The sequence below is a fragment of the Gorilla gorilla genome, chromosome 1 (assembly GCF_029281585.2).
Source record: "Gorilla gorilla gorilla isolate KB3781 chromosome 1, NHGRI_mGorGor1-v2.1_pri, whole genome shotgun sequence".
In the NCBI taxonomy this organism is placed as follows: domain Eukaryota; kingdom Metazoa; phylum Chordata; class Mammalia; order Primates; family Hominidae; genus Gorilla; species Gorilla gorilla.
The window spans coordinates 93,481,160-93,490,133 of NC_073224.2; positions in this window are offsets into that span (position 1 = coordinate 93,481,160).

The window sequence follows — 8,974 nt, forward strand, 5'->3', positions numbered from 1 at the left end:
ACTTAAATAACACGTTTATGATCTCATAGTTTGTGTTGGTCAGGAGTCTGGATATGGCTTAGCTGAATTTTCTGTTTAGGGTCTCAAAGACTGCACTCAAGATGTTGGCCAGGCTGCTTTCTCATCTGAAAGCTTGCCTGGAAAAAGAATACCTCCAAATACACTCATTATTGACAGAGTTTCATCTCCTTGCAGTTATGGAAAATAGGGCTTTGGCTTCTTATTAGCTCTTAGCTGGAGGCTACCCTCAGCTCCTAAAGGCTGTCTTCAGTTCCTTGCAATGTTGAGTTTTCACAACATGGCAGCTTAATTCATCAAGGCTCTAGATGAATTAGGAGAGTCTCTAGAGTGAGCCTGCTGGAAGATCAAGTCTTAAATAATGTAATGTAATTATGAGAGTGACATCCCGTCACCATTGCCATATCTTATTGTATAGAAGCAAGTCACTGGATTCTACATACACTCACGGAGTGGAAATTTCATGGAGGTATGAAATCAGGATACAGGAATGATAGGGGAGATACCTTAGAGGCTGCCCATCACAGAATCTGTACTATTATCATAATCATAAGTAAAGAGATAATTATTATTCCATTTTAGGTGACACATAATTGTACATAGTCATGGGCTGCAGAGTGATATTTTGATACACGTTTACAATGTGTAATGATCAAATCAGGATAATTAGTATATTTATCACCTTGAACATTTATCATTTCTTTGTGTTGTGAACATTCAAACATTCAAATCCTGTCTTCTAGGATTTTGAACACATACACTAAAGTATAGTTAATCATATTCTCCCTGCAGTGTTACAGAACACTAAAACTTATTCCTCCCATTTAGCTATAACTTGTTAGCCATTAACCAACCTCCCCCTTTCCTTTCTCCCCATTTTCCTTCCCAGGATCTAATAACCACATTTCTATTCTCTAGTTCTATGAGCTCATTTTTTTAATTGCCACATATGAGTGAAAATATGTGGCATTTGTCTTTCTGTGCCTGGCTTATTTCACTTAACATAATGTACTCCAGTCTCATCCATGTTGCCATGAATGACAGGAGGTCATTTTTTTATGGCTGGATAGTATTCCATTATGTATATATACCGCATTTTCTTATTCAGTTCATCTGTAGATGGTCATTTAGGTTGGTTCCATATCTTGTCTATTGTGAATAGTGCTGCAATAAACATGGGAGTGCAGGTATCTCTTTGATATACTAATTTCCTTTCCTTTGGATATGTACCCAGTCATCTAATAGTAGGATTCTTGGAAAATATAATATTTCAATTTTTATTTATTTATCTGTTTATTTATTTAGAGACAGGAGGGTCACATTCTGTCCCCCAGGCTAGAGTGCAGTGGCACCATCATAACTCACTGCAGCTTTGAACTCCTGGGCTCAAGTGATTTTCCCACCTCGGACTCCTAAGTAGCTGAGACTGCAGGCAAGTGCAAACATGCCTGGCTAATTTTTAAAAAATGTTTTCGTAGAGACAGGATCTCACTTAGCCTATGCTTGTTTTAAACTTCTGGCTTCAAGCAATCCTCCTGCCTCAGCCTCCCAAAGTGCTGGGATTACAGTCATGAACCACCACATCTGGCATATTTTTGTTTTTTGATGATAGTTATCCTAATTGGGGGGAGATGATATCTCATTGTGGTTTTAATTTCCTGATGATTAGTAATGTTGAACATTTTAAAATATACTTGTTGATCATTTATATGTCTTCCTTTGAGAAATGTTTATTCAAATCTTTTTCTATTTTAAAATCAGATTTTTATTTGTTTGTTTGCTGTTGAGTTGAGTTGTTCGTATATTCTGGATATTGATAGTCGCTTGTCAAATGAATAGTTTGCAAATATTTTCTCCAATTCTACAAGTTGTCTCTTCATGCCATAGATGGCTTTCTTTGCTGTACAGAGCTTTTTAGTGTGGTATAGTCCTATATGTCTATTTTTGTTTGTGTGTGTGTGTGTGTGTGTGTGCGCACGCGTGCACTTCTGAAGTCTCACCCATAATATCTTTGCCTACAACAATATTCTAAAGCATTTTCCTTTTGTTTTCTTCTAGTAGTTTTATAGTTTCAGGTCTTTAATTCTTTAATTCACTCTGAGAGTTGATTTTTGTATATGGTTAGAAATAGGGGTCTAGTTTCATTCTTATGCATGTGGATATCCAGCTTTCCCAGCATGATTTATTGAAGACACTGTCCTTTTCCCAATGTGTGTTAATGATACCTTTGTCCAAAATAAGTTGACTGTACAAACATGGATTTATTTGGGGGTTCTCCATGCTGTTCCATTAGTCAATGTATCTGTTTTTATACTAATGCCATGATCTTTTGGTTACTATAGTTCTTGATATGGTTTGGATGTGTGCCCCCTGCAAATCTCATGTTGAAACATGATCCCCAATGTTGGAGGTGGGATCTAGTGGGAGGTGTTGACTCATGGGGATGGATCCCTCATGAATGGCTTAGTGCCATCCCTTTTGTGATGGGTGAGTTCTTACGTTAGTTTACATGAGAGCAGGTTGTTTAAAGGAGTTTGGCTGGCCCCCTCGTCCTCTTTTCTCTTGCTCCTGCTCTTGCTATGTGATATGCAGCTCCTTGTTTGCCTTGTACCATGCTTGTAAGCTTCCTGAGGCTCTCACCAGAAGCAGATGCTAGCATCATGCTTCCTGTACAGCCTGCAGAACCAGGAGCCAAAATAAACCTTTTTTTCTTTATAAATTACCCAATGTATTAGTCCATTTTCATGCTGCTGATAAAGACATACCTGAGACTGGGCAATTTACAAAAGAAAGAGGTTTATTGGACTTACAGTTCCATATGGCTGGGGAGGCCTCACAATCATGTTGGAAGGCAAGGAGGAGCAAGTCACATCTTACATGGATGACAGCAGGCAAAGAGAGGGCTTGTGCAGAGAAACTCCCATTTTTAAAACCATCAGATCTCATGAGACCCATTCACTATTCCAAGGACAGCACAGGAAAGACCCACCCCCATGATTCAATCATTTCCTACCTGCTGCCTCCCGCAACTCATCGGAATGAGAGCTACAGGATTAGATTTGGGTGGGGATGCAGAACCAAACCATATTACCTAGTCTCAGGTATTTCTTTATACTAATGCAAATGTACTAACCCAGTTTTGTAGTATATTTTAAAGTCAGATAGTGTGATCCTTCCAGTTTTGTTCTTTTTGTTCAATATTGCTTTAGCTATTCAGGCTCTTTTTCAGTTCTATACAAATTTTAGGATTTTTTTTATTTTTGTGAAGAATGCATTGAATCTATAGATTACTTTGGGTAGGAATTGCATTGAATCTATAGATTGCTTTGCTAGTATGATCATTTTAACAATGTTGATTCATCTAGTCCATGATCATGGGAAGTTTTTTTTATTTTTTTTGTGCTCTTAATTTATTTCCTCAGTGTTTCACAGTTTTCTTTGTAGAGATCTTTCACTTCTTCAGTTAAATCTATTTCTTGGTATTTTTTAAAGCTATTACAAATGAGATTCCTTTTTTGATTTCTATAGCTAATTTTTGAGAGTTTTTAACATGAAAAGTTATTGAATTTTATGAAATTTTTTTTCATATCTATTAAGATGATTATATTGGTTTTGGCCTTCATCCTGTTGATGTGATTTATCACATTCATTGAATTGCATATGTTGAAACATCCTTGCATCCATGGGATAAATTCCACTTGGCCCTGATGTATTATCTTTTTGATGTTATTGAGTTTCATTTGCTAGCAACTTGTTGAGGATTTTTACAACTGTGTTCCTCAAGAATATTGGCTTGTAGGCTTGTTTTTTTAAATTTGTGCCTGTCTGGTTTTGGTATTAGGATAATGCTGGCCTCCTAAAATGATTTAGGAAGTATTCTCTCCTTTTCAATTTTTGGGAATAATTTGAGAAGAATTGGTATTAGTTCTTCTTTAAACATTTGGTAGAATTCATCAGTAAAGCCATCCAGTCTTGGACTTTTGCAGGGAGAAGGGAAATTTTTTATTACTGATTCAACTTTGTTATTCATTATTGTTCTGTTCAGAATTTCTATTTCTACCTGGTTCAATCTTGGTAGGTTATACGTATCCAGGAATTTATTTATTTTTTCTAGGTTTTCTTATTTGTTGGTGTGGTTTTTCATAATACTCTCTAATGATCATTTGTATTTCTCTGGTATCAAGTTGTAATCCCTCCTTTTTCATTTCTGATTTTATTTCTATCTTCTCTTTTCTTTCTCAGTCAAGCTAATGGTTTGTCAATTTTCTTTATCTTATCAAAAATCCAATTTTTCATTTTATTTATCTTTTGTGTTGTGTTTTAAAGTCCCTGTTTTGTTTAGCTCTGCTCTGAACTTACTCTTTCTTTTCTTCTACAAATTTTGGGGTTGGCTGCTTCTTGCTTTTCTGATCCCTTGAGGTGCCTTGTTTATTTGAAATCTTTCAGTTTTTTTGATGTAGTTGTTTAGTGCTATAAACTTTCCTCTTAGGACTGCTTTTGCTATACCCCATAGGTTTTGATATGTTGTGCTTTTATTTTCATTTGTTTCAATACATTTTTAAAATTTTCTTTTTAATCTCTTAATTGACTCAATTGTTGTTCAGGAGCATATTTTTTTCTGTTTCTATTATTTGTACAGTTTCCAGAGTTCCTCTTCTTATTGATTTCTAGTTTTATTCCATTGTGATCCAAGAAGATACTTGATATTATTTCAGTTTCTTGTATTTGTTAATATTTGTTTGGTGGCCTAACATGGTCTATCCTGTATAATGTTCCATGTGCTGATGAGAAGGATGTGTATTCTGCAGCTGTTGGAGGAAGAGTTCTGTAAATGTCTACTAAATTTATTTGGTCTATAGTAGACTTTAAGTCTAATGTTTCTTTGTTGATCTTCTGTCTAGATTATCTGTCAAATGCTGAAAGTGGGCTGTTGAAGTCCCCAATTATTGTTGTATTAGGGTCTAGCTCTGTCTTTAGCTCGAATAATATTTGCTTTATATCTCTGGATGCATGTATTTAAAATGTTATAGCGTCTTGCTGAATTACCCCCTTTATCATTATATAGTGACCTTCTTTGTCCCTTTTAACCTGAAGTTTATTTTATCTGGTATAAGTATGGCCACTCCTGGGTGCTTTTGGTTTCCATTTGCATGACATGTTTTTTTCTATTCCTTCACTTTCAGTCTATGTGTATATTTACAAGAGAAGTGAGTTTCTTGTAGGCAGCATATATTTGAGTTTTGTGTTTTAATTCACTCAGCCAGTCTATATCTTTTAATTGGAGAATTTAAACCACTTACATTCCAGGTTGTTATTGATAGGTGAGGACTTACTGCTGTCACTTTGTTAACTTGTTTCTAATTGTTTGATATATTTCTTATTCCTTTCTTACTCTAATTTTTTGTCTTTGTGATTTGGTAGTGATAACATTTGATTTTTTACCCTTCTTTCATTTGTGTATCTGCTCTACCAGTGAGTTAATACTTCTGTGTTTTCATGATAATAGAGATCATTCTTTTATTTTCAGGTCCTGAAAATGATCTCCCTTAAGCATTTTTAGTGGCCAGTCTAATGATGATTGTTCTCAGTTTTTACTTTCTGAGAAAAATTTTATTTCTCCATTTCTGAAGGATAGATTTGTTGGGTATAGTACTTTTTTCCAGCAGTTTTTTCTTTCAGCACTTTTCACAGCCTGTAAGGTGAGAAATCTGTTAGTCTGATGGAGATCCCCTTATATGTAACTTAATGCTTTTCTCTTGCTGTTTTTAGAATTTTATCTTTGTCTTTGACTTTTGACCATAATGTGCCTCAGACAGGACCTTTTTGGATTTAATCTATTTGGGACTTTTTAAGCTTCCTGTATCTGGATGTCTATATTTTTTGCAAGACTCAGAAAGTTTTCTGCTGTTATTTTATTAAATAGGTTTTCTATGTCCTTTACCATCTCTTCTTTTTCTGAAATTTTAAACATTTGCATTTTTTTTGCAAATGTTTAAAATTTCAGAATGTAGGCTTTCTCTATTATTTTTATTTATTTTTTCTTTTTGTCTGGGTTATTTCAAAAGATCTCTCTTCAACTTTAGGAATTCTTTCTATTGCTTGATCTAGTCTATTGTTGAAGCTATCAATTATATTTTTAATTTCATTCATTGAATTATTCAGTTCCAGGATTTCTGATTGGTGTTTTAGTGATATCTATCTTTTCATTGAATTTCTCATTTGGATCATGAATTGTTTCCTTGATTTCTTTGAATTATCTATTTGTGTTCCTCTCATGTTGGACCCCTGTTGATTCAAAGAGGGATGGCACCATGTCTCAGAGGCCAAAGAAGAGACCCAGAGACAATGAATGAGACACAGGACTTACTAGATTGGACTTTATTAAGGGCACAGTGGTTATGGGCTGGACAGAAGAACCACTACCATTTATAAAAATCATCCAGTTTATATAACATTTTCACTTAGCTTTCTTCACCTAGCAACACCCATTTAACCCAAAACAAAAGGCCTTAATCCCCTGTATGTCCTACATTTTAAAGGATGAGCCAGGGGTTTAGTTGTCATTAATAGTGTGAACCAAAAAGTATCTGATACAAGTATCAATCAATTTAGAAAGTTTATTTTGGCAAGGTTAAGGATGCACTTATGACACAGCCCTCAGGAGGTCCTGACATGTGCCCAAGATGGGTGGGGCACTGCTTGCTTTTATGCATTTTAGAGAGACATAATGCATCAATCAAAACATGTAAAATGTACATTGGTTTTCTCTGGAAAGGTGGGACAACTCAAAGCAGGAGGTTCCAGGTCATAGGTAGATTTAAAGATTTTCTGATTGGCAATTGGTTGAAAGAGTTAAGTTATTATCTAAAGACCTGGAATCAATAGAAAGGAATGTCTGTGTTAAGGTAAGGAGTTGTGGAGACCAAAATTTATCATGCAGATGAAGCCTCCTGGTAGCAGGCTTCAGAGAGAGTAGATTGTAAATGTTTCTTATCAGACTAAAGGTCTTTGTTGATGTTAATCCTGGTCAGCTTTTTCTGAAGTCCAAAAGGGAGGAGGATATAATGAAGCATGTCTGACTCCCAATTCCTGTCATGACCTGTACTAGTTTCTCAGGTTAATTTTGGAATGCCCTTGGCCGAGAGGAGGGGTAGGTTCAAAAGGCTGGAATTTTATTTTTGGTTTACAGTCTTCCCCTTCTGGCCAAGATTTGTCAGAGTCAACATTAATGGCCACCAAATTTTTATTTTGTCCTGTAGCATTGCCAGGGTGGCATAGCTGCTGGCCTCAGATTCATCTTGTCCCTTGTTGGGATGCTTACGGCCAAGAGACTTAGAGTCAAAAGACAGCCAGTTTAAATGTTCTAGGTCAGACAATAATGGACATGGACAGCCATTCATTAACCTTTAAAAATGTTTAAGTAATATAAAAACCAACAAACAAAAGTCAAGGCAAATCTACAAAATTGACTTATCTTTAGCTTCTATTTGTTGATCTACTATAATCTTGGTTTTAGTTACAGACTTATAGCAATTAGATATACAAACATAAGCATCGTTATGAAAAAAATTTAAATATATATCTATCTGCACAACTCATAACTGAGAGTATTATACCCAGTAAGTGTTGTCATGAGTATCTTTATCCTCTCAGTAATTATTTTTTTTTAATTCTACAGGAAGCAGGAAATTCTTTATGGTTGGGATGGATTAAAATGTGCCACATAGCTGGGTGCGGTGGCTCACGCCTGTAATCCCAGCACTTTGGGAGGCCAAGGCAGGCAGATCACCTGAGGTCGGGAGTTCAAGACCAGCCTGACCAACATGGAGAAACCCCGTCTTTACTAAAAATACAAAATTAGCTGGGCATAGTGGTGCATGCCTGTAATCCCAGCTACTCCAGAGGCTGAGGTAGGAGAATTGCTTGAACCCAGAAGGTGAAGGTTGCAGTGAGCCAAGATCACGCCATTGTACTCCAGCTTGGGCAACAAGAGTGAAACTCTGAAAAAAAAAGAATGTGCCACAGAATAATGCAGGAGGTAGACTCTTATTTTATGAGCTATTTAAGCATCTGTGTACCCATTCTTGATTTGGAGGATTTGGAGGCTCTGAGGGCCTGATCTAATTCTATCCCTCAAAACCAGCCCTTACAATTTCCACATACATGGTTTGACAATTTTACTTATTTCTTTCCTTACTTCCTTTCTTCCTCCCTCCCTTACTTATTATATATCCTGAGCATCTATTTTCTTTAATCTTTATTCAAATTAGCCCTATTTCTGCCATGATGTAGGGAGATTAACATATCCTCTCCTGAAAAAGCAATTATAAAGCTGAAAAGAGATGTAAAAAAATAACCATTTCAGTTCTCTGGAAATAACCCAAGTTTCCAATAAACTGAATAACATTTAGTCTTGACATTTATTCTTGAAAATTACTATATCAGCTTTGTTGGCACAGTAATTCAACCAGAGTAGGACAGGCTGTGAAAATCAACAACTTAGCTGCCACTGCTAGAAGGTGTCCCCCTTAATCTGGACTTTAGTCATTTAAAGTGTTGATCTCATATGCTTAAGAGTGAACAGGATGAGTCAGCATCTTCACTAGGCTGATGTTACAGCCCTGTTTGGGGACCATGCAATGGACTAGCAGATTTGCCAGACATTTAACAGTGAAATCTTGGACATAAGCTAAACCTGGGGGCGCTAAGAAGATTTATTGAATGTCCTAGGTTGATCAGAGACCATGGGTAGCAGGGACTGGAATGGGCTCAAGCCTACCATACATCCCTAGAATACAGAGCCATGCACAAAGACAGAGGAGATGTGTGAAAAGTTAGGGGTTAATAAAAACCAGAGAAGACTTGAGAACAGCCTAAACTTTTTTGTTTTTGTATTTGAGACAGGGTTTTGCTCTGTCTCACAGGCTGGAGTGCACTGGCATGATCACAGCTCACT